The 26,416-nt window shown below is 39.2% G+C and overlaps 1 protein-coding gene and 2 long non-coding RNA genes across 8 annotated transcripts in view; 1 reads left to right on the top strand and 2 right to left on the bottom strand.

The window, feature by feature from the left end:
* Nucleotides 1-5,965, bottom strand: part of LOC138143862 (uncharacterized) — an 83,878-nt gene extending 77,913 nt beyond the window's left edge. Inside the window, exon 1 of one of the 2 annotated variants that reach the window (XR_011163811.1) lies at nucleotides 3,469-5,965. This is a non-coding gene — a long non-coding RNA (uncharacterized lncRNA). The remainder of the gene's footprint in view (nucleotides 1-3,468) is intronic. The other variant, XR_011163810.1, reaches the window with a different exon arrangement.
* Nucleotides 1-26,416, top strand: part of BACH2 (BTB domain and CNC homolog 2) — a 429,780-nt gene that overhangs the window by 337,447 nt on the left and 65,917 nt on the right. The window lies entirely within an intron of this gene.
* LOC138143860 (uncharacterized) lies at nucleotides 13,956-26,374 on the bottom strand. Its single transcript, XR_011163809.1, has 2 exons — nucleotides 16,255-26,374; nucleotides 13,956-14,297 (listed from the first exon to the last, which is right to left on the bottom strand). It is a non-coding gene; the product is annotated as an uncharacterized lncRNA (long non-coding RNA).

The following is a 26,416-nucleotide window of genomic DNA, read 5'->3' as shown; positions in this document are numbered from 1 at the left end:
CCCCCGCCTCTCTCTCTCTCTGTCTGTCTGTCTCCCTCTCTCTCTCTGTCTGTCTCTCTCTATCTTCCCCTCTCCTTCTCTTTCCCTTTTCCTCTCCCTCTTCCCCCCACAAATTCCTGGAGACCAAAGAAGTTGCCTAATAACCTAATGGGATTCAAATTCCATTAAAGAGCTTGGAATGTCTCCATACTCCTCCAGGCCACAGGTCCATTGTTTTTCATGACATTTCTGGGTGTGTAGTTGTAATAAATAAAGAGCTTTTGAAAGAAATTCACTTTGTGGTAAGAACACCTGGAATTGCTGAAAAAGCTCTAAGGGACTCTTTTCTTTGATGCACATCAGCAACTCATCAAAAACTTAGACTTTTAGAGATTTTTCTGGGACACTGAGAGGAAGAATATAAATCCATGTCTTCATGGTCATGAAACCAAACCTCTGTCCACTAGGCTAGTGCACCTCTAAGAAGATGTAACCCAAGATTACTGGTTCAAGTATTTTTCAATAAAATCGATCCTATCTAAGCATTGGAAAGGTATAGTCATCTAGCCATGTTAGCAGTTGCAAATACATGGTAATTAAAATTGAAATACCAGGCACTAAATGTTATAGTTCTGATTTGTTTGGATTTTCTAAATGGGTCACTTTAGTAGTCAGATGTTTGGAGATTTGGTGGGGGTTTTTGGTGGACTGATTAGATGATAACATTTACTGTCTTCATTTCTTATGTTGTCAGTATCATCTTACTTTTCCATTAACATGATATATTCGATAAAATTCTCACCTTGACATAAGACCCTGAAATGTCTACTCTGTTCCTAAACGACATTGGCTCTTCCTCCCGGATTGTAAATGATTGTAAATTACAAAAAGAACTGTATGCTCAAAGATGGACTTGGGTTTCTAGGCTGGCAAAAAGCTGTGTGTTAGAAAGTTAATGCATTCAGCACCCTGGGTGGGATTGAGCCAGGCATCCAACATGAGCACATTTCTTGACTGGCATCAGAGAGAAATACTGGCAGATGTTCCCATACAAGCCAAGAAGAAACCAGCCGGGATTTTTTAAAAAATCTGGTATTTAGCCAACGTGAGGATGACTTGGTTTAGAATAAAATCAAAGAAAGGATACGGGAGGTCAACAATTACAGGCCTCCGACTGGTTAAAACAGCAACCATCCTACATTTGATTTTTTTTAATATACCTCTCCTTTAAAAAAAGAAAATAAATGCTCTTCTTTTTCCTCTTTCACCTTTCCTTGTATCATCCCCTTTGTTTTCACTCCCTATTTCTTATTTTTGCTTTTGCTTGCTTGATTTCCTGATCTTTTTTTATGTTTCATATGCAAAACCAAAAGATATTCTTCCTTCTAAAGGCTCCACATAGATAATATCCCTTGCAAGAAATGAAAAGAATGGAATAGATCTCTGCTAACAAATGGATGCTGACTTATATTTGTTGAGTCTTCTGGATATTAAGCAGGTCAAAATGGAATATATATTTATATATCATGGAAGAAAATAAATCCATGGAGATTTTTCTGAAGCCTTGCTTTAATTATCTAGACCAAGATGACACCAGAATCTTTTGCTGTCTTCTACTGGAAAAGGGCAGGGAAGCCAAGAAAATCAGCCTAAAATAAGGTATAAAGATCTGATAGAAGCTAGTAGCCTGCAAAGACTGCAATTATTTAAAGATGCACATTAAGAACGTCTCATTTGTAAGTCGTTCTTCCTTTTACCCTCAATTTCTATCCCTAGGTAATTAGGTACAGTTATTTTGTTTCCTCCAGTCAGTGATTCTTCTTTTGGTCTAAGAGAGGTTGTAAGAATACTCTTATGCTTTGGATATTTGCCCAAGGAAACAGAAGTATCCATCCCTTTTCCCCATTCACACTGCAAGCACCCTGGTTTAGACCCTGTTAACTCTTGCATGCACTTTTAGAAACAGCCTCCTAATTGGTCTTCCTGAATCCAGCCTCTCTGCTTTTCTCTTCATTCTCCACAAAGCTGGCAAGTTGATATTTCTAAACCACAAATATAACCATGACAGTCCTCTGCTCAGGAAGAGTCAGTGGCTCCCAATTACCTTTAGCACAAAAATCTCCATGCTAGGAATGTTTTCCATTGTCACATCTATCTCTTGGAGTCCTTAGCTCCCCTTAAGGTTAAAATCAAAAGGTCATCTCCTACAAGATAAGTTCTATTTTTTTTTTAATTTTGCATATATGTTGTATTTGTTTATGTTTCCATTATTTTCCCATCATAAGGTAAGCTTTTTAAGGGCAGGGGCTGTTTTGTTTTTGTCTTTTTAATCTGTCTCCTAACAGTACCTACAGATGGTAAGCACTTTATAAATGCTTGTTGAGCTGTGTTGAATTTCAAATTCTGTTGAATTGTGAATCGCCAGATGAATTGTGACCTACAAATAGAAAGGTATGAATCTGCAGAGTGGCCCAGAAAGGAGACTCATCATGAGAGACAGCAGAGGAGAAGAGAGTGAGTCAAGCACAAGCCAAGATAGGAGTTGCACATGTTTTTAGAAAGCAGCAGTTTCTAGGGTGATAATGGGCAAACGTCTAGCTTAGGAATATACTGATGACTTAAATCCATCAAATATTCAAGCTGCTCTTGCTGAAGAATTTGAAATTTATGTCAGGAGCTTCAAATGCCATTATTTATGGACTGTAAGAGATGTTGACTAGCCATTCTCTTTCTTCACTGAGGGCAGAAAGAAAAGCAAACAGACCTGCTGCTAAAGCATAAAGACATTTGAAGTAGGCAGTATTTTATAACAAAAAGATTTGATAAACCTAGAATAGGATACCAAAGGAAGCTATGGAATTCCCTCTACTGGTACATTTAAAAATAGAGTAAGTCATCTTCTTAACTGGATGGTTTCAGTGCAGACCTTTATAAAGGCAGAGATATGACTAGACTCTTAAAATCCTTTCTTGTCCAGTCAATTAGCAATTTTTAAAATCACTTCCTATTTACAAATCCCCGTACTGTGTGCAAAGGGGAATTCAAAGAGCAATAAAATGCAGTCGCTGCCTTCAAGAAGTTTATAGCTCAGTTCAGCAAAAATTTGTCAACAGATTGGAGATGAAGGGGGAGGGAGAGTGAGAGTCATGAGGATATAGCCAAGATAGTGAACCAAGGAAATTGGAAGGGTGATGGTGCCTCTGACAGAAATAGAAAAGTTTAGAAATGGGATGAGATGGTTTGGGGGGGAAAGATAATGATTTCTGCTTTGGACACATCACCCCATCCCACCTCACTACACCCCATGCCCCCTAACTGATAAGTCTCCCCGTTAACTCCAGGATCTCTGTTTGGCATTTAAAACTCCTTATAATCTGGTCCATTTGTAAATTTAAAGGCTTTCTACACTTTACTCCCCTTCCCATGCTTTATGATCCAGCAACACTCTTCTGCTTGCTGTTCCTAAAACATAACATCGCCCCTCCTCACCTCTGTCTCTTCGCTTCTCCAGCTTTCCTCAGGACTCAGCTCAAGTCTGACCTTCAGCAAGAGGCCTTTTTGTTAGCTTCCATCTCTTCTGAATCTATCTTGTATGTACCTACCTTATTTACATGTTGTCTACCCCATTAGAATATGAGTTCCTTGCTGTGAGCTGGTCCAACCATATGAAAAGCAATTTGGAACTATGCCCAAAAAGCTATTAAACTATACACGCCCTTTGATCCATTGATACTGCTTCTAGGTCTATGCCCCCAAAAAGATCAAAGAAAAGGGGAAAGGACCTGTATGTACAAAAATACTTGTGGCAGCTCTTTTTGTGATGTTGAAGAACTGGAAACTGAGGGAGTACCCATCATTTGGGGAATGGCTAAACAAGTTATGGTATATGAATGCAATGGAATGCTATTGTGCTATAAGAAATTACAAAGGACATAGTTTCCCCCCAAAAAAACCCTGGGAAGACTTGTATGAAATTATTCAAAGTGAAATGAGCAGGACCAGGAGAACAATTTATACAATAATAACAACATTGTAAAGACAAACAACATTGAAAGACCTAGGAACTCTAATCAATACACAAAACTCTAATCAATCACAATTCTAGAGGGCTATGCAACATCAGATAGAAAACTGATGGACTTGGAGTATAGATTAGAGTGTGTTTTCTTTCTTTCTTCCTTTGTTCTTTCGTTCCTTCCTTTTATTTGACTTATTTGTGTGTGTATCTATATATACATATCTATATAGATATATAAAGGGTTTTGTGTTTCTTGCCTTCTCAGTGGGTGGAGGAGGGGAGGGAAAGCATTCAGAACTGAAAATAAAATAACATTCAGTTTTAAAAAAGAAGGAGAGCTCCTTGAAGGCAAGGATTATTTTCACCTTTCTGTGCATTTCTAGAGCTTAGCATAGTGACTGGCATATAGTAAGCATTTAATAAATGTTTGCAGACTTGACTTGAACCCCCAAGGTCAGAACAAGAATGTAAAAGCAGGTTCAGGAGTGTGCTAATGGAATTATGAGAGACTGTGATCATAAAGGGGAATTTCAGAGTTCATGATCTTAGAGGTAGAGTAGTTTCATGTGATGGTGAGGTCTTAGGTGTGACCCACTGTGGGTGACTGAGGTAGAATGGAAATGGCATCGGTCATGGGAACTGAAGAGGTTGATAAACTGGGAAAACAAGGTGTTAGAAAATCTGTCAGTGTAAATACTGAAGTCACTAGAAATGATGGCAGGGGGAGGATTGGACACAAAGACAACTTTTTTTTATTACAGAACATGACACATATTTAGAAGAGTAAATACAAAAGTAAATAAAAATAATACCAAATAATTTCAAGAGGCAAGTAACACTAACAACTTGGGTGAAGAAAGGGTCACCTAATTTCCTTTTCTTCATCCTCATCCTTCTTGGCATGTCTTGGCATTGCCTTTGACAATGTGGATCTCCCTTTTTTTCTTGAATGCATTCTTCTATCTAGCTTTTCATAACACTGCTCTGCCCTGATTTTCTTATGTGTCTGAGTATTCCCTCTAAGCTTCATTTGCTGCATCCTCATCCACGTTATGCCCACTAACCTCCAAGACTCTATCCTAGACCCTCTTCTCCCACTGTATTATCTCACTTGGTGATCAGCTCCCTTGGGTTCAGTTATCATTTCTGTGCAGATGATTCCCATATCTGCATATCCAGGCCTATTCTCTTTCCTGAGATCCAGTCTCAAATCACTAACTTTCCTCTTGGATATCTCGAACTAGATATACCATAGACATCCCAGACTCCACTTATCAAAGACAGAACTCATTATCCTTCCCAAAACTTTCCCCTTTTCTGGACTTCCTTATTACTGCCAAAGGCATCGTCATCCTCCCAAGTCATCGCAACTTCAGTGTCGTCCTTCATCCTTCATTCACACTCACTTCCCACATGCAGTCTATGTGTTATCCAAACTTGTCTCTGCCCTCACATTTCTCACGTATATCCCCTTCTCTGCACTTACACAGCTGCCATCCTGGTAGGGCCCTCCTCGTCTCCTGCCTGGACTATCATAGTAACCTTCTGGTCTATTCTCCTTGCCTCAATTCCTCCCCCCCGATCCATCCTCCTCTCATCTTCCAAAGTGATTTTCCAAAAGGGTAGGTCAGACCATATACAGCTTGCCTCCTTCCAGTGTTTTACTGTCTGCTCCCCTTCATGTATTCTGCGGTCCAGAAACACCATCCTTCCTACTGTTACTTACAAATGACACTCCATCCTCCTGACTGTGCTTGGACTGGCTGTTTCCCTCGCGTAGAACACTCTCCTTCCTCATCTCTACCTCCTGAATTCCCCAATTTCTTCAAGACTCAGTTTGAATCTTTCTGTATGAGGCCCTTCCTGGTCTCCACCCCTTATCCCCGACTGCCTTCCCTCAGAGATTAGCAACCAATAGATGCCCTTACTCTGTCTATTTTGAATGCACAGTTGTGTTTTGTTTGGGGGCGGGGGGAGGGGGTTGCATGATTTCTCCCATGTTAGTCTTCAGGGCAAGGAACATGTTTTGTTTTCTTCCTCCCTTTCAATAGCCAGCATTTAGCACAGTGTCTAGAACAGGAATGGCCTCGAGGCCACATGTGGTCCTCTAGTTCCTCAAGTGCAGCCCTTTGATTGAATCCAAACTTCACAGAACAAATTGGGATTTGAAAAATTTGAGAAACAAACCAGGATTTGTTCTGTGAAGTTTGGATTCAGTCACAAGGCCACTTTTGAGGACCTGGAGGGTCACATATGACCTTAAGGCCACAGGTTCCCCACCCCTGGCCTAGAACATCAGTGCTAAAAAAAAATGCTTGTTGACTGACTAAATTTAAATATAGGTGACTCCTGTTCAAAGGCATGGAGGTGGAAAATGGAATGTTTTATATGGGAAACAACTACCCAACCAGTTGTAGCAGTAAGCTCCCTCGCATACCCAGGGTGGCTGCTAGCATAGGTTCTTAGATCTGCTTTTTTAAAGGAAAGTAACTCAAAATGGGTTAAAAATCTTACTTTAATCAATGAAACATCAGAGAATACAAACAGAAGTTACAAGCAGACAAAGAGACAGATCAGCAGACAGGGCTTCCCACTATCTGACCATTACATCCATACCTAGTCAGTTACCAGAGAGGGAAGCATCAACATCTGGGTTTTCAAAGGGGGGGTGGGGCTCAATGGCTGCCCAGAGTCTCATCTGGCCAAATCATACAACTCTTCCCAAAGTGAGCCCCACAGCAAAACCTCACTTCAGGATGTATATAGCCTTCTCCTGGGTCAAAGACCATCACACCCCTTTTGATCCACTGCCCAATCACAAAGTAACAAGGTGTGGGCATTCCTGAAAAACAAGCCTCCCTCTACAGGCTCCAGGTGAGCACATTCAGCCTATTAGGAGGCAGAGTATATTCTCAAATCAAGGAAGGTTCTCAGTTGCTTAAGCCTATCAAAGGGCCAAGGGGCAGGGAAGATCTTCAGATCTTCTTATTCCCATAACACCAGTATGAATGAAAAGTAGAGTGTGTGGAAGGAAGTAATATGAAATAAAGACTAGAAAGGTAGATGGAAGCCAGATTGTGAAAGGCTTTAGATGCGAATCTCAAGACTTCATATTTTATCCTAGAAACAAGAGGGAGCCATTGACAGTTTTTCATGTGTTTTAGGAGTAACTTGATAACTATGTGGAAGATGGAATGGAAGGGGAAGAGACTAGAAACAGAGAGAAATTAGTAGATTATTGAAATAGACCAGCCCAAGTAGGATAAGAACCTGCCTAGGGGAGAGGCTGGGTGAGTGGACAAAAAGTAACAGATGCAAGAAACAGGGAAGTAGAATGAACAAGACTTAGTAGCTAATAAGATAGGGAGAAGTGAAGGTGAGGGAAGAGTCAAAGATGGCTCCAGTATTGCTAATATTGGTGGCTAGAAGGATAGTGCTGCCCTTAGCAGAAATGGAAAGCTTTGGTAGATGGATAGATTTGGGTAGAAATATATTGCATTCAATTTTGGACATTTTGAGTTTGAGATGCTGATGGGGACACCCAGGTATAAATGGAGCAAGGAGAGAGGTTAGGGCTAGATGTATAGATTTGTATATCTGCACCAACTTAATGACTGAACCTAAGGGAACTGACAATGTCGCAAAAAAAGAGGATATCATAACAGGAGAAGAAGACCAAGGTCAGAGGCCTGGAAGATGCCAACTTAAGGGAGACTACGAAGGAATGATCCATATAGGTAGGATCAGAAGCAGGAAAGTGCAGTGTCATGGAAGTCAAGGGAGGAGAGCATCTTCAGGAGTAAGAAGTGGTAAAAAATATCAGAAGCTGCGGGGGGTGGGGGGGAGGTGAGTAAAATGAGAATCAAGAAAAGGCCATTGGATTTGGTAATTGATGGTCTGGTGGCCAACCTTAGAGAGAGCAGTTTCAGTAAAGTGGTACGGTCAGTCTGCAAGATATTGAAAAGTGAGTTGGAAGATGAAATGGAGACATGTATATAGACATCCTTCCCAAGTGTTGGCTCTAGATAGGAACAGAGATCTTATAGTGTATGCTCTGAGATGTATTAGATAGAGGCTGGACTTAGAATCAGAAACCTAAGTTCAGATATCACCTCAGACACTGAACGGTGTGACTGGGCAAGTCACTAAATCTCATTGTGCCTGTTTCTTCATCTGATAAGGAGGGGAGTCTCTGCAGTTTCCTATTCCTCTAAGTCTATGAAATTATGACTCTGTTTTCCCATAAAAGACATGGGATGATAGTTTGAGGGAATAGCAAAGTCAAACGAAGGGGTTTTTTTCTTTTTTTTTTTAAGACTGGTGAAAGCCTGGGCATAGAGGTCAGTAGTAGGGAAAAAGTCAGTGAGTAAGGCAAGGTAAAAGGTGAAAAAAAGAAAGTGATCGGGGGACAACTCCGAGAAGAAATGGGTGAGATTGGGATCAAGAACACAGGTGGAGGGATTGGTTTTAGCAAGGGCCACCTCTTCATCAGAGTCTGGAGCAAAGACAGAATGAGGTATGATAATGAGAGAGTTTGAGATCTGGAATAAGAAAGATGAAAGAGCTCATAATCAGTAGCTTCTGTTTCTCATTAAAGTAGGGAGTAATGTCCTTTGAGGTGGAGAGGGAAGAGTTATGGTATAAGAAATTTTAAAAGAAAGAAGGTGTAAAATAACCATTGTGAAAATTATGAGAGGGCCAAGAAGAGAATCAAAGGATCACCATGCAGTCACAATGATCCAGTCAAAATTAGTGCAAACTTGTAGCAAACCAGGCTGCATGGTTACATGCCTTTCTGCAGGAGGATTCAGCAGCACATAATATTGCCTGGTCATACTGGTTTAACCATAGCATCAGTACTTTGAAGAGAAGGAACAAAAGCCAAAGCAGGGTTATTAGACTGGGAATAATGAGAAACAAAGGGACTGTATTCAGGGTGAGGACAAAGAATAGGTTTAGGAGCAGTGAAGCAGAGGGAGAAATCGAGGGGTAGGAAGCTGGGGGTCAGAGAGAAAATTTCATAGACCTGGGTCATGGTGTGGATTATGGGTAATGGTCAGATCAAAGGTATGATCATCCCTGTGGGCAGATGAGAAAGAGTGCAGATGCAGCAGAATTTGTTAGAAAGTTGATAAATGTTTGAGGGGTGTGTGTGTGTATGTGCGTGTGTTTAGAGAAGAAGACTGAGCAATATTCCAGTTGCAACAAGGGACACAAATGGGATAAATCTGAGTTTAGGTGGCAAAAGGACAGTATGGATGTAGGTGTGAGACAAGAAGTAGATGTACTCATTTTCCTGGCACAATGCCTGAGATGTGAAAAGAAGCCTTTGGGGAGAAGGTGATCAGAGGTTCAGAGTCCTTTTAAGAGAGCTAGCTTAGTGTAAGAAATTAAAAGATGGTGGGTTATAGAAGTAGGGAGAAATAGCAGATGAGAGAAATTTTCACGTAGGCAAGTTCTGAATCAGCAGAATTCTGGGAGCAGGATATGGGAACTTTATAAACGTAGAGTAGGAGATATAACAACTAGGCAGAAACCTGCAGCAGAAATAAGCCCTAAGTGTCTAATTAGAGTGTTTGTGTGATGGTCACCAGACGTTTCCTCCCTAGAAGGAGCTTATGGGAGAACGAAAGGACTAGAGGTGTCACCCACATCGAGAATATCAACAATTATATTGATGATTACCTATGGTGTAGGAACTGTCTAATTCCCATCACAATTCCATCACCTTAACTCTGGAAAATGGAAGGTAGCACTTAGGGATGAACAATGGACTAGGACCAGGATTGAAGAGAATGGGTTTTGTCAGATGAACTGGGATCTTTCAAGGGTCTCAAACTCCTCTCTGCTACATTATAGTATTCTATTACATTAATGTGCTACAATTTGCTGAACCATTCCCCTATTGTAAATTTAGGTTGTTTTCTTTTTGGTGATTATATATAATCCTACCATAAAAAAATATTTTGCACAGAGAGCTCTTTTTTGTTGTTTTTTGGTAGCACTTTCAGGGTATGTTTCCAACAATAGAATTATTGGATAAAAGGTAATGCTTTTTTTCCCCTTTTCCAGCTTTTCCTATTTACTTCCACATTGCTCTCCAAAAATACTCTACAAGTTTGGAGTTCGACTAGCAGTTGAGGTCCCTTGCTTCTGGTATGTGTATGAAGTGATACCTCAATGGTGTTTTAATTTGCATCTCTTTGATTATTAGTGAGGTTGGGCATTTTTTTCAAATGATTATTAACAATTTCTGGTTTTCCTTTTGAAAATTGTCGGTTTATTTCCTTGGACTACTCAGCCATTGTGAACCAGTAATTACTACTGTAGCTATTTAACAACTCCTCATATATTTGAGATACCAAGCTTTTAATTTGTCATATTTACCATAAATATTTTTCCAGTATTCCTTTTCTTTTTTTACATTGTTTTTGTTCTACAGAAAATTTTCAATTTCTGAGGTGCCAAGTTTTTAATTTAGCATATTTACCATATTTTTCCAATATTATTTTTCTTTTTCTTTTAATTATATTGTTTTTGCTCCATAAAATTTTTCATTTAGCTGTAGTCAAGGACATCTGTCTTGTCCTTCCTAACATCCCTTCTGTTTGTTGAATTAAAAAAAATAATCATCTGGCCACAATTGAGATAAATGCTTTCTTCTATTTTCTTCCATCTTTTAAGCCCATCTCTTTAATATCAATATATGCAAATCATAGACCCACAATCATGAAAATTAAAATTACATAGAAAAGGAAAGATACATGATGGGCATAAGCAGACAGCATCATTTTACCAATGACAGCTCTCACAAAGTGGCATAAAAGACCTCATCGAGGAAATGTACATATGACTAGGAAAGGAGGTGGGCTAATCATGTGTCAAGAACGAAAGACAACAAACAGATCGACAGCCCAGATGGTATATTGGTATAATCTCTGAGATGCTGAAAAGAAGAGGCCTGCCTCACAAACCTAGTATCTCTTACAACCAATGCAAAGTCAGAAAAAAGGAGAAATAATCTTCATTAAGTTTCTTTTCCCATCTAGAAATTAAAATTTAAGCAACACTTTTTTGAGTGGTGAATTTGGGAGCACTGTATCCTACAGATGCCTTTGCTTTCTTGTGTGTTATCCGTCCTAATTTCACCAAGAATTAGGATTACTTTCTGAGGAAATAACTTAAATATTTCCATTCTCCCTATCCCTATGTGTTATAAGACTTAAAAGGAAATTCCCACCCTGTGGTAGAAATGTGTATGGATGCTAGGGATGAGGGGGTGGGGTTGGAGAAAAGTTTTCCTCGTCTCACTCCATCTTGAAGATATAGCAAGCATTCAAGTTAGAGAAAATTATATTTCTGTTTCTTAAAAATGCATATTATATACAAACACATGCACATATATTATTTGCAGTCAAAAAAAATCACTGTATGCAAACTTAGGGTGAATTTCAGGGGCCTGCTGGAATGCACAAAAGTCTCAGGTAGCTTTTACTTCAGGAATTTGCCAGGAAATTCAGTAGGAGTAGGCATGTTTTCATTTTTGTCAAACCATTGGCAGCATGAAAAATCGTCTTTTTCTTCCCTCGATGTTAGGCTATGTTGAAAGCAGATTCTGTAGTTTTGTTGGGGTTTTTTCTGTACAACTTTGAATTCTTGCTTCTCACAGGGATCACAGAAGAGCAAAGGATGCTTTCTTGCCTCTTCACCTTGTTCCTACTCAGGAGTCTCAGACGTTGGCCCCCATGTAATATGACTGAACTTGTTGGGTTGTTTTTTTTTTTCCTTCCTTAAATGATGATATTCTTTTCCTCCCTCATGATTGATGTCTAAAAAATGACAAGCTGACACAGACATGATTGAGATTTCAAAAGATTTTGTAGAAGAAAAAAGCTGTTCCAAAAAGATCTACACCTGCCCCCCCCCCAAAAAAAAGAAGAAAAAACCCAATGTTTTAAAACAATTTAATGTAATTAGCTCTATGCTCTGTGGTTAAATGTTCATTCAGATTCTGGCTTTCCCTAAACCTTCTTCCTTGGTAATCTTCAGGAACATATCCATCTTCCTTTCTTTCTCCCTCCCTTTTCTTTCTTCTTCATTTCTTCCTTTCTGTTAAATAATTCTCCCCTACAGTCAGTTCTCTTGAAATATTTCCTTGAGAATTTAAAGCTTTTTAGATTTCATAAACAGTTCTTGCCATGAAGCCATTATAAACTTAGATTAGTATTCTCAGAAAGGTCTTTAAGTACCTATGGAGAATTCCATTGTAAGTTTCTAGAAGGTGTTTAGAGGAATAATCAGAATTACCTCCCATGAAGTAGAATATTTCCCCTCTATAAATAAGCCTATTTCTGTAAAAGTCATATTTTACCAAACTAGATGAAATAGTTAATTCACAATATACAGTGTCTTCTGTTTGGAAGCAGTGAGAAAGTACTGCCAAGATTTTTGACCATCCTGATCTCCTTTATTCCCGTATGATCCAAGTCCAGTTGGATTATTTTGTTTATTTGTGTGGGGGAAAGGGTCTTTCAATTTTGTTATCTTCAGTGGAGCTGCTGCAGGCCTAAAATTTCGTCCTGGAACACCAGAAGGATTTGTTTGCAAGAGGCATTTGCATTGAATAGAATCATAGGTTCCTGGGCATTGAACTGGAAGACACTCTACTAGTGTAGCCCCATCCATGCCACCCTTACCCCCATTTTACAGATTGAGAAACTGAAGCTCAAGAAAGGTAAGTGATTTTACTGAAGGTCATATGGTAATAAATGGCAGAAATGGAATTCAAACCCAAGTCCTCAGACTCCAAATCCTGTGTTCTTTCCCCTGTACCACACTGAGGAATAATTTGACAACTCCAAAGCTGGTACAGGCTGACAGATGTCTTGAGTTCGGGAGTTCTGAGCTTCAGTAAAGTTAGAGCTGAAGGAGTGGCCACACTAACCTGGAAGGGGCCACCAAGCTTCCTAAAAGGAAGCAAATCAGACCAGGTTAGAAACAGAGCAGTTTAGTGTTTCCCATTAGCAATAAGGTCTGGCCCGTGAATGGCTGCTCCATTTCTAGCCTGAGAGAGACAGGAAGATCCAATCTCAAAAAGGGGGGGGGGGAGAAAGGAAATGAAGGGGAGAGAATTCTGTGGGTGAGAGATCACAAAAAACTAACAAGAGGTAGTTCAATAAAATGTATTAGATTGAGCTATAACAGAAACCCCCAGATACTTTCTGCCACTGAGTGACCCTTGAAAATCCAACTATATTTCACAGGCATAATTTGAAATGTTGTGCCCCAGTTTCCTCTTTTCTGAGCATGTCTCCCCATTCCTTGAAAGCAGGTTCTGGCAAATATGAAGCCATTCGTTCATGAGTCATCCCCCTGGCCTCTTGCTCTGATTCCTATAGAGCCCAGCCTTAAAAATGCCACGTCTTCTTTATTCAGATCTGTCCTTCCTCTCAGGATAGTGCTTACAGGTTTTTGATGCTTTTTGGTTTTGGTCTCTTGGGGCTTTTAGAAGTAAGAGATTGAGCTTTTTTTTTTTTTTGAGATTGAGTTTTTTAAAGTATGTTTGAGATAGAGTCTCAGACAACTTGTGTTCCCAGTAAATAATTGTTGATGGCAGTGAGTTCTTGAACTTGCTTTGCTAAAACTTTCTATACCAAAGGAAAGTTTGAGCCATCCTCTTTCAGCAGATGGAAAAATATCCTACACAACAGAGCGGTTATTTCTCCTTTTGGTCACCATTGGAAAGGTTGAGTCTCCTTTCAGAGATCTTGTTTATTATTTTTCCCTAGTCTGCCTAGAAAACCTTGTTATTAACACTGACTTTGTCAGAGATAAAGTTTTCTTACATCTTCACTTTATTGTTCCCTCAGAGGGGGCAAAAAAGCTAAATCGGGTGTGGCTTTACATTTGTTGTTGGTATTTTAGTTCTGTTCAGTTTTGGAGATTATTTGTTGAGTCGAAAAGAACTTTCTGTAGTCTTTTCCAATAATTTGCTAGTGATTTATATTAGGACTCACAGAATTTCAGAGTTGGAGGAGATTTGAGAGGTAATCCAGTCCAACCTATATCTAAATGAGAATGCCCTCCACAGTATCTCCAAGGGATCATTCAGTGACCAGGGAGCTCACTACTTCCTCAGGCAACACATTCCGCTTTGGGACAGTTCTAATGATGAGCAACTTTTAATTTTCATCCAGGCAAAACTCTTGTCTCTTTTCCACTTCCCAATATTGCTCCTGGTATAATGATTTTTATATAGAGAAGTCTGTATACTTTATCTCATTTGATCTTCACAGTAGCCCTAGGAAGTAAATATTCTAGGTGTTATTACCCTCATTTTACAAATGGGGAAACCAAGGCTCAGGTGAAGTGGTTTGCTTTGCCTTACAACAAGTAAGTGTCAAAAACAGCATTGAAACCCAGCTATTTCCTGAGCAGGACCAAGCAGGAAAAGTCTAATCCCATTCCTGCAGGAAAGCCCTTCGAATACATGAAGACAGCTATTTGGTCTACCCTACCCCTAGTCTTCATTTCTCCAGGCAAAGAAAGAAGAAGAGATTCTCCAATTCTTTTAACTCATCTTCATAAAGCATGGTATCTGATCCACTAACCCAGTCCTCTTCATCCTTCTTTGGACATATGCCAGTTTGTCAAAATTTTTCCTCAAAATACAACACCCAAAACTGAATACAAGAATCCAAATGTGACTTTAGATCATTCTAAATTTCCTTCTCCACCTTGACCAGGGCAGACTTTAGTAGGAATAGTACTTCCTTATTCTGGACACTACGCTTCTGTCAGTACAGACTAAGATAACACTAGCTTACTTTAACTGCCGTCGAGCTCTCCTGAGCTTGCATATGCTGGCCTCCATCTGCCCAAGTCTATTTCACTTCCGCCATTGTCTCTTGCTGTTTGAGTAACAGTCTGGAGGACTGAGAGACAGGAGACAAGCAGTAAATTGACATCATCGAGTATCCTATACTTCTCATCCACACCAGTTGGCCCTTTCTCTGTGTTCAGAGTTTTTGTTATTGTTTTTTTAAAAAGGTTTGTTTATAAACCGTGTGAGTTGACAAAAAGGAGGGATGGCCTCCAAGTTATTCAGTTCCCTCTTCTGTTCTCAGTTCTAGAATTTTCCTAACTGGTTGCCTATGGTGTGCTATCATCATACCAGGTAGCACCACATCTCTTTAAAGAATCTCTTCTTCAGAATCCACCACCACCCCCTCCCTCAAAAAAAAAAAAGCTATGCTTTCTTCATGATGAAGTCTACCCTGAGTTAATCTAGGGATTAGTTACAAGAAAAGTGTTGCTAGATTTTAGGATTTGCTGAAATTCCTGATTTATTTGTAGATAGTTCACACTGCAGTTTGCAAATACATCTGCTTCATTCCCCCAAAATAATATGATCCCCTTATCCTAAGTAAAACATGAACAAAAATAACAGCTATCCTAATGGAGAGTGGAAACATACTGGAATGTGAGTCAGGAGACCTAATTTAAGCTCTACTCTTGATTAACTAGCTATATGACCCTGGGCAAGTCATTTCATTTATCCAAACCTAAATTACCTCATCTGTAGAATGAAGGAGTTGGTCTAGATGGTAGGTTAGAAGAGATATCTGAAGTCCCTTCCAGCTCAAGATTTTGGAGCATATCAGAAAGATGAATTGGTGATCTCTAATATTCCTTCCAGGCTTGACATTCTATGATTCTACTTTATTTGGGAGCAAATAAAATGAGAATCCCTCTGCTGATTCCAGAATATCTTGTCCTGGGTTGCTGTGGTCCACACCAACGTGGTGCGTAGAGGTTGAGTTGGAATTATTCATTAGGCATTGGATGCCCAATCAGTCAGCAAGCATTTATTAAGTATCTACTCTGTGCCAAATATCATACCAAGCACTGGGAATACAAAGACATAAGTGAAATAGTCCCTGTCCATAAGGAGTTTATCAAGAAGAGAAAACATCCACATAAATATATATAAAAATAACTTTGGGGGAAGTTGCTGGCAACTTGGAATAAGGAGAGTAAGAATTAAAAGCTTCATGTAGAAGGTAGCCCTTTAGCTGAGCCTTGAAGGAAGGGAGGGATCCTACAAGGTAGAGGTAGGGAGGTACCCTACTCTCCAAGCACAGGAGACAGCCAAAGGCATGGGGAGAGGAGATGGCACACCTTGAATGAGGAATAGCAAGGTGACCGGTTTAGCCTTACCATCCAGTACATGAAAGGGAGCAATATATAAGACCCACCTCAGAAATATTATCATCTCTGTTTCTTCTACCTGGTTGATCTCCAGCCTTCTTTGAAATTCAGAAACCAAAGAATAGAGCATTTCCAGGTACAGGCCTAAGCACCATCCAGGGCAAGGACTATAGGGTGTTTTCTACTGCCATTTTATGATATATATAGGCTTGGTTGGGGTGTGTGCAACTGACATAATGTTTTAAAATGGCCCAGTTGTTAAGTTAAACTCAAGAGAGAACATGCTACAATCAGTTCTAGCAGCTGCAGGCTCAGAATACCAGTTCTGTGTCTACATTTACTCACATGCTTGGTGCATGTAAAAAGGAACTTTTACATTGAGGAGAAATAACATCTGTAGAAATGTCTTGGAACTCAGGGTGCTAAGTCCACATTTGCTTTTTTTCATAGACTCTCTTAACTCACCAGTTACACTGGGGCTAACTGACTACTTATCATGCCCCAGATAAGTAATGTTCCTTTATTTATTTTAACAACACCAACACTTCCGATCCAGTCTCAGAGTTCTCTGCATTCCCTATGTAAGTTACTCAAGACTTCAGCAGACTGGTTGGACAAGGGCAGCATTCCAAACCAAAGAAGTTTCTAAACAGTCATTTGTAGTCTTAAGGTAGACTCAGGGAGACTTGAGGGAGATCTATTTTTTTAAGCTACTAACAAGACAAAATGGGAAAGATCTTTAGCAAATTTCTCTGATAAAATATGATCTGCTATTTATGCTTGAAGTCAGGAAGATGTGAACTCAATTGTGTCTCACTCATAGTTCTCAGTGTGACTTTGGGCACATCACTTAACCTCTCTGTGCCTGTTTCTTCATCTGTAAAACAAGGCTAATTCGGTTATGGTACCCATATCCCAGGATTCTTGTGAGAGTAAATTGAGATGGTATTTTGAAGCACTTTACACATCTTAAAAGGCTATGCAAATACTATCTATTATCATTATTATTATTATTATTATTTATTGATATCTAAAACATATAGATAATTGATCCAAAAACATAAGTATCAGAATCATTTCCCATGGATAAGTGGTCACAGGATACAAATGCTCAGTTTTGAAATGAAGAAATGCAGACTGTTAATAATAACATGAAAAATGCTCTAAGTTACTAATAATCAGAAGAATTATTATTAGAACAAATCAGAGGGTTCACCTCACCCTTATCAGATTTTCAAAGGCAGCAAAAAGAGGAAAATGGCAATTGTTAGGACTGTTTTGAGGGCAGGCACACTGACACACACTATGACTGAAGCTGTGAATTGGTTCAGCCATTCTAGAAAACAATTTGGAACCATACCTAAAAAGTCTCTTAACTGTGCATCACCTTTGACCCAGAAGTACTACTACTGGTATTCCCAAAAACTCAAAGACACAAAGGACCCATCAATTAAAAAAAAACCTAAGTCTTACAGCTATAATAACTAGTATTTATATAGTGCTTTAAGATTTGCTAAGGGTTGGGGCGGCCAGGTAGCACAGCGAGTAAGACCACCAGCTCCAGTGTTGAGAAGACTTGGAGATCGAATCCCGGGCTCAGACACTTAGCACCCACCCAGAAACACCTGGGCGTGTAACCTTGAGCAAGTTACTTAACCCCAATTGCTTAGGAGCGGCCATGTGGCTCAGCAAATAAGAGCACCGGCTCCAGTGTCAGGATGACCTGGATCAAATCCGGGATCGGATACTCAGCACCACACCCAGAAAGAACTGGCCGTGTAACCTTGAGCAAGTTACTCAACCCTGATTGCTTTAAAAAAAAAAAAAAGATTTGCTAAGGGTTGAAGCCTTAGTTACAACCCTGGGAAACAGATGCTGTTATCATCTCTCTTTTACAGATGAGAAACTGGGAAGTTAAGTGACTTGCCCAAGGAAGATACAGCTAATAAATGTCAGAGGCAGAATTTGAATTCCATTCTAGAATTCTATCCATTACACCACTGATTATAACAGCACTTTTTATCTTAGCAAAGAATTAGAAACAAGAGGAATGCTTGTTAATTGAAAAATGACTAAGCAATTTGTGACATATAAATGTAATGGAATATTGCTTAATTAAATGACTAAAGAGACAGATTCAAAGAAGCCTTGGAAAATTCACTTAAACTGATAAAAGGTAAAATGAACAGAACCAGAAAATAGTTTCACACAATGACTACAATACTGGGAAGAAAAACATCTTTGAAAAATACAAAATTCTGATTCATTCAGGGATGAATCATGACTTTAGAAGACTGTTAGTGAAACCTATCATCCACCTTTTGGCAGAAAGCTAAAGGACCAGAGGTGCAGGATGAGACAAACCTATTCAGATATGGCCAGTATGTTGAATTGTTTTTCTTGTCTATGCTTATTTGTTAACTTTGGGTTACGTGATCAACTTAGAGAACCAGACATCTTGTCCAATCTTTATGACCTCCCAAACCTCTCCAGAATAGGACTCATGCATAAGAAATCAAGCGATTTCATCTGTCTCTACAAGCCAACATACCAATAATCCTAATGAGCTAAAACCCTGATGAACTAACAACACAGAAGGTTAATCTCTGATACCCTCACTCAGCATCCCCTTCCCCTGTGGGCCACTGCTTTTTGGCAGGGCTGCATAAGCCATTTGTAACTAACTGAGTTCAGTTCTGCCTACCTTCCCCTCCCCACCACCACGTCCATGATGGAAAGCTAAAAGGCAGAAGCTTACTACAGCTGGGCTACAGCATATCAGCACTCTGTGCTGCATCAGTACTCAGCCAGAGAACTGAGGAACATAAGGATGCCAGCATATATATGTAACTCCACTAGGCCTGAGGGAATTCCCCAGTGCAGAGGAAACTGAGATAAGTCTGAGGTCCAGCCCCCCAAGGAACCACCACCAAAGGGACTGTAATCAGAAAATGAACAAGAAGGGAATATAAGATAATAAGACTAAAGTTACAAATATTTCAGGAGGAAAAAAACTAAATTAATATCCTTGAGCATAAACAGACAAAACAGCATGACTACTCTTAGCTGTTGCAAGAGAAGGTGACTGATTATCTAGGGGAGGAGGTGAGTCTCTATCCCTGTGGATAGAGATTTTTACAAAGAAAGCAAAACAATAAAATATTTAAATGATACAAAAAACCGACGAAGAGAAGTTTGAAATAGGACACAAACAAGGTGATTTTGTTACAACTATGTTAAATTTAATGTATACCTTTTTTTCAACATAAACCATACATAATAAGTTTTCATTTTCCCAATAATCCTTTTTGCTTTTTTTTATCCTGCAGTGTTAATATTTTGTATGCCTTTGTTAATGATTGTTCAGCTTACAACAAAAAAAAAATGTTTAGAACAAAAATAAAAACAGGATAAAAGAATGACAAACAAGACCTATTATGCAGATGGCATCTAGGTGATACACAATATATGAAAAAAAGTACTCCCCAGTGTGAGGGTGGCATTCATTATAGTATTATTAGAGTCTTCTACCTTATTTAGACCACATTTAGAGTATTTTTTCCAGCTCTGGGCCTCACATTTTAAGGAGACACACAGAGAAGAACACACAGAGAAGAACAGCCAGAATAATGAAGGAGCTAGAGATTTTGCCATGCAGGAATAATTTGAGGGGAAAAAAACTGAACACATTCGATTTAGGGATATGTGATAGCTACCTCCAAGTTTGGGAGAGGTAATAGACATATCCAGCTGATTACCCCCAGAATAAAAGTCGGCCCTTCTTGGAGAAGAGCAAAATTCATCTCACCTTGAAAAAACATCCTAAAACAAGCTGTCGAAAAATGGGATGAATTATCTTGATAGGCAGAATCCCCTATCAGTGGAAATTTTCAAGTAGAAGATGGATAGGCATTTGAGGCATTACACAGTGGAATCATGATTGGATGGGATAAAACTAGATAAATCTCTGAATTCTCAGGAGAGTGTAAGCTCCTTGAAGACAGGGATTGATTTGGGATATATTTGTTTTTTAAGTCTTTATATACCTAGTGTGTAGCCACAGTGCCTGGTGTATATTAAGAGCTTTAAAAAAATGCTTGTTAAATTGCATTGGATCCTTCCCAGGTCTAAGATTTTATGATTCTTTGAGAAAGCATTGGAGGCTTGGACCCAGGTCACTTGACACCCACACCTAAATAGAAAATGTACAAATTTGTTTTAGGAAACATTCCTATATAGACAGAGAAGAGACACTTGGTTTAAAAAAAAGTTATTATTATTATTATTATTTTATATATATGTATACACAGAGAGAGAAAGTGGCTCATATCCCATGAAATGGGCTTCTCAAAATAATATCAACTCATATATTTTTATAGAGTTTTAAGATATACACAGTTATGCTTTCCTTACAATGGCCTGCTAGAGTAGATAATGAAATCCATTTTACATATAGGGAAAACCGAGTCTCAGAGAAATACATTCACAGTCATCTAACTATGCAGTGTCAGAGTCAGGTCTCTAGACTACAATAAAGAAGGGAGTCCCTTAATGTCAAAAAAAAAAAAGTCTCCCTCCCCCAAGAAACCCACTAGGAAAAAATGCTTTAGTCTCTAATGGTCAGTGCTTTTTTGCTAGCCAGCAAATTGACTCAGATCTCCTGCAGCTTCAACCTCATAATCTTCTGGTCCTGTCACTGCCCATTTCCTTTGCAAAGTTTGACCCTCTGCTCACTCAGGGACACATTTTCCAAACAGTGATGTTACTTGTGAGACAGTACTGAGGCCCAGACATGTCTTGCACTCTTTTTCTTAGATCTGTTTGGCTGGTGTGGAGCCAGAGTGGTTCTGGCTAGCACCTCTCACATTCCTTTATCCTGGACCTGCTCCAGAAGGGCTGGGCTGGCTCTCCCCTGCACATACTATTCTGCCTGCTCCTTACAAGAGAATTGGGAGGAGGGGGAGATTCAGGTTTGATCCCATTCCCTTTGCCCCTCAAGTCTAGGAGCTGTTTTCATACAGCCATTCTTAGCCTTGTTAGCCTCTTTCTTCCATCCTCAGAGATGATTGAATCCTGTAAATTTCTGCTGCTGAGTTATTTTTGGCTTTCTTTCTCTCAGCTAGGGTGCCTGTCTGCTCACCGACAACTATTAACAGCTGTTTGAAGGGGCTTTGAATTCCCAGGCTTTTTGCTGGAGTGTATTTGAACAATGGCCTTCAAGAGCTATTGCAGAGAAAATTGTAGAGGAGAGAGGGAAGTGACAGAGAAGTCACCAAAAGCCCACTCTTTTTTCTGGAGACAGATTTTTTTTTACACTTGCTTCCTTCTTCCCTCCTTTCTTTTTTTCTTTCTTTCTTCCTCCCTTCCTCCCTCTCTCTCCCTTTCTTCCTCCTTCCCTTTATTCCTCCTTCCTTTCTTTTTTCTCTTAATTTGTTCTTTCTTTTTTCATCCTTCCTTCCTTCTTTTCTTCCTTTCTTCCTCAGAAAAACTGGAAGATTATGACAGAAACCAAGAAGCTAGAGAAGAAGGAACCATCCACCCAGCTGAGCTCCTCTAGAATCTAATTCAGCCAGATGATCTCATCTGTTAGTCCCTTCATGGCTCATTGTGTCATTCGCTGCATTTTCCCCCCAGAAATAGATCAAGAAGTTCTAGAATGTCAAGAGGAGACCAAGCTAGCATTCCTCACCCACTGGAGTCAGTGGCCCCCATTTCTCATACATTTAACCTGTATTGGCCGAGCATCCATGGAAACGTTGGAACTGGCTCCTTTCAAAATGGCAACGTTGTCACCCTTGATCATAGTAATAAAGTGTTTGATGGAGGGGTGCTGTGAGCATAGGTTTAGGAAGAACAACGGCAGCCCTTTCCCAGACGGTCAGCATTCTGCCATTTCCCCGCACTAGGAGCTTTTCCAGTTTGCCTGTGTTGAGCACCTTCCCTTCACAAAGACTTAAAAAACACCAGTGCCATTTGAAGAGTGTCATGCACCTTGTAAACATTAATCCATTAATCCTCACTAACCCCAGGGGGGGAGGCAAGTGTTGTTACTGTTAATTGAGCAATGATTAACACTCTAGATCTACAGAATACTTTGCCATCCTTCACTACTTAAACCTCCTGGCACCACACCAGGGACTTGTGAGGGATATGTGTTCTTATCCCCATTTTTCAGACAAGGCAACTTGAGAAGCAGACACATTATCATGCCTCAGGCCTCAAGCCAGAATAAGCATCCAGTTACTTTAATTACTAACTCAGTTCTCCATATATCCATGGGCTTTGCCTCACACGTTTAAACCTCCAGATCATTATTAGGGGAAGAGTAGATATGAGGGCAGTTTGTAGGGGGCCCAAGGTTGGAGTGCATTTTGCATAGTTATTTTCATAGAAATGTAGGACTATGCATATTTCTGTGCTCTTGCACATGCCTTCAAATGTAATATGATGCTGTGTGTATAAAACGCTTACTGATTTGTATTTATTTATTTCAAGCCCACATTCCTGGTAGTCATATTTACCTATGCAAAAATTTACCCCCCACTCCTTTCCAGATATCCCAGATGTCTTCCTAAATCCTCTTTCAAAAACCTCTAACTTTTAATTTATTGCCATCAATTCCTCCCACCACACAAAGACACTCACATACGTTCTTACGCTCACCCTTTTATAGTAAGGACCAAAAGTTTAAAGACAGGGTGATGCTAAATACCACATTGTATCTCTGTAGTGGTGACTAAGTCAGGAGAAACTCCTCTTCCTTCTCTTCTTATCTTTTCTCTTCTCTCTCACTTTTCCTCTTCCTCTCCACCAAATATGAAGTGATTCTGTTCCACCAGCACAGTATGACAAATGAATTAAATAGGTTTGCCCAATGGAACTCATAGGCTTCTGATTACATTGCTAAGTAACTGTACTTTAAAAGATGTTAGGGTTCTGTCATTTTCTCATTGCTTGAGTACTTTAAGGATATATGGAAGAATCTGTGATTTCATCGATGTGGTTGCCCCTTCCACCGATGCAGATTTGTCTACAGGTTGATAGATAAGAATGATAATACATAGTGCCTTATGTAGCATTTATATAGCACTTTAAAGATTGCCAAGGACTTTACATATGTTATCTCACACACCTTTGCAACAACTCTCCAACACAGGTACTATTATGATTATCCACACCTTAGAGATGAGGAAATTGAAGCTGAGAGAAGTTAAATGACTTGCCCTGGGTCACCCAGTAAATAAGTGCCTGAGGAAGGATTTGAACTCATGTCTTCTTTAGTGCCTTTGGACAAAAAAATTCTTCACCCTGTGTCTTAGCTGGTGACAGGACTCTACAGGTTTACTTGGGCTTTTCTTCAAGCAACGGACATGTGGTTTATCACTAGGTTCAGACTTGAGGTTTTTCCAGCTGCATAGGACCTGTCAAAATATACATTCTACTGATAGCACTTTCCAGAATCCAAGATCAACACAATGATGCACCAGAATTAACTTTAAACCAAGGAGTCCTCACTACAGACCACAGAATCACAGAATTTGAGGGTTGAAAGGAACTTCAGTGGCCATCCAGGTCAAACCACACCCAACATTCCCTGAACTTCAAACGTTCAAGATTGTCAGGTTATTTTGTTTTGTTTTGTTTTACCAAGTATGTTTGCTCAGGTTTAAGTATATACCTAACAAGACCCCTCAGCCAAATTGATTTTCAAATGTGTAGTAGAGTAACCTTCCCTTTCCCTCCCCTGTACTTCCACTGCAGACATATATACATACATACATACACACACACACACACACACACACTACACACATATGCCAATAAGTAATAGGTTCCTAGAAGGAACGTACAAAGAGAAAACAGGAAGAATTGTGTAGATTGATTCCTCAGATACCCATAAGAGGCCAGGGATGCTAAGCTTAGCACAGTGCAAGGCACATTAGTAAGCATATCATAGATATAGGTTGGTAGATTGATTTTTGTGTCTGCCTTTCTAATAATAATAATAACTAATATAATGAGAGCTACGCAGCTAGGTAGAGCAATAATCAGGAAGACCCAAATTCAGAGACTTACTTGCTGTACTACACTGGATAAATTACTTAATCTCTGACTGTCTCAGTTTCTACTTCTGTAAAACAGGGATAATAATAGCACCTATATCCCAGGCATATTGTGAGGATAAAATGAAATAATATTTGTCGAGTGCTTTGCAAAACTTAAGAGCACTATATAAATGCTAGCTATGTAGCCCATGAGGTTTGCAAAGCACTTTATATAAATATCTCATTTGGTTCTTACAACATCTCAGGGAATTAGGCATTGCTATCTTCATTTTACAGAAGAAGAAACTGAGACTAAGAGATGTTGTGACTTGCTCAGGATAGTGACTAAGGCAGCATTTGAACTCAGGTCTTCCTGACTCCAAGTCTAGCCCTCTATCCATTTTTCCTTGATTGGAGATTGGAGAGCAAATAGAAATATGGAGCAGTCAAGTGTTAAAAAAGCAGAAGTATTCCATGTGTACATTTTTGAAATTTTTCTCAGTGGTATCCCCTGTTTTCAGGTTCTTTATACACTCCGTCCTCAACTTTAGTAAGGGTAGCATTCCTAGAAAATGGCACAAAAGCCAAAGAGACAAGTGTTGATACATTGACCCTAAAGGAAAGTAGAGGTTAGGTTTTCCTAACCACCAAAAACTACAGTCTTTTGCTAGAGATTGCTGAAAATGTACATTTTTGCATACAGTTCTTTATGACAAAAATATTATTTCTTATCATATACACTTCTCCTTATACAGTAACCATGAAATAACCCATAAAATACAGTACACAAAATAAAATTGGTAACATGTAAAACATTTTTCTCACTAGCAATTCCCTAGAATTTTTGTGATCTTTTGTGTAACATCCCAATTTAAAAAAAAAACACCGATTTCAGACAATATTCACTTTTTGTAAAACATGAAATCTACAGTACCATAAATACTTTCTCCCTTTTTGCAGATATAACAAATCGTCAATTCATTAACACCAAACTCGTAGCCGACAGCAGCTCCAGACATTCCAGCATGAAGTTTATCTAACACCTTTATTTTCTCACTAAGCCACATCACTGACTTTGCATGCTTGGGCTTAGAGCCCAAAGGACTTACACTGTGCTTTGGCGGTATAATTGCAACACAGAACTTGAGTTTTGAAGGCAATGAAAATATTCAGTGAATGCACAAAGAGCTCATTACAAAAATAAGGTCAACAAGACCAATAAAGTACCTGGTAGGCTACCAGCTGCTCCACAGACTTCTGCGCATCATGACTCTCATTTTTTTCCTCTATTGTGAATAGCTGCACGTGTACCCAGTTGCCACACAAAAGTGAAAGTGAGATTTACTTAATAAAATCACATAAATGCTTGAAGTCACAAAAGTTAAATGTAGGAATATTGAAAATTTACTACACTTTGTAGAATTGCAATTCCTTTCATTTTAAAAAGATGTCCTTTCAATCAGTTAAACATTCCCAATTTCTTGATTATTGTTTATATCAGTTTCTTGCTGGAATATTCTTTCCTATTAACAATTGCATGTGATATTCCACAGTAATTCTTGAACACACAGTAATTCTTGAAGATATAATTTAGGCTCTTTTCCATGGGAACTTTCACCAGAACACTTTTCTCATCAGTTTTTATCCTAATCTGAAGTCTGGGGGCATGGGAGGGAGGAGTTATTGACATGCCCTATAAGTCTTCAAGAACCCAGTCAAGGATATCATTATATAGCTAAGGAGTTATAGAAACTTCATGACTGGGAAAACTTAGTCAATTTCCAAACTCTGTCATTGTTCAAAAGAAAACCTCTGACATAGAAACAAGAAGATAGTATTATAACCCCAAATAAGTACACTTCTTTGTAGAGAACTTTGTCATCTTTCTAAGCAGAGAGGGAGGATGTCTTTGGTAAATCTTTCTACTATGACTGTGATATTTGCTACCGTGTTTCCCCGATAATAAGACACTGTCTTATTATTTTTTTTGGACAGAAAAACACCAAAGGGCTTATTTTCAGGGGAGGGCTTATTTTAATGAACATTGACAGCAATTTTAATAAACTGGTAAATGTGAACAAAAAATGTACCTTTATTCAATAAGCAAATCACTGGGAAAGAACAGGATGACACGCTCACTGCTGCAGCTCTGATTGGATGCAGC

The sequence above is a fragment of the Petaurus breviceps genome, unplaced genomic scaffold (genome assembly GCF_028583685.1).
Source record: "Petaurus breviceps papuanus isolate PSGF00001 unplaced genomic scaffold, PetGlider_PUasm1.0 90667, whole genome shotgun sequence".
Classification (NCBI taxonomy): Eukaryota; Metazoa; Chordata; class Mammalia; order Diprotodontia; family Petauridae; genus Petaurus; species Petaurus breviceps.
This window is presented reverse-complemented; position numbering and strand designations above follow the sequence as displayed.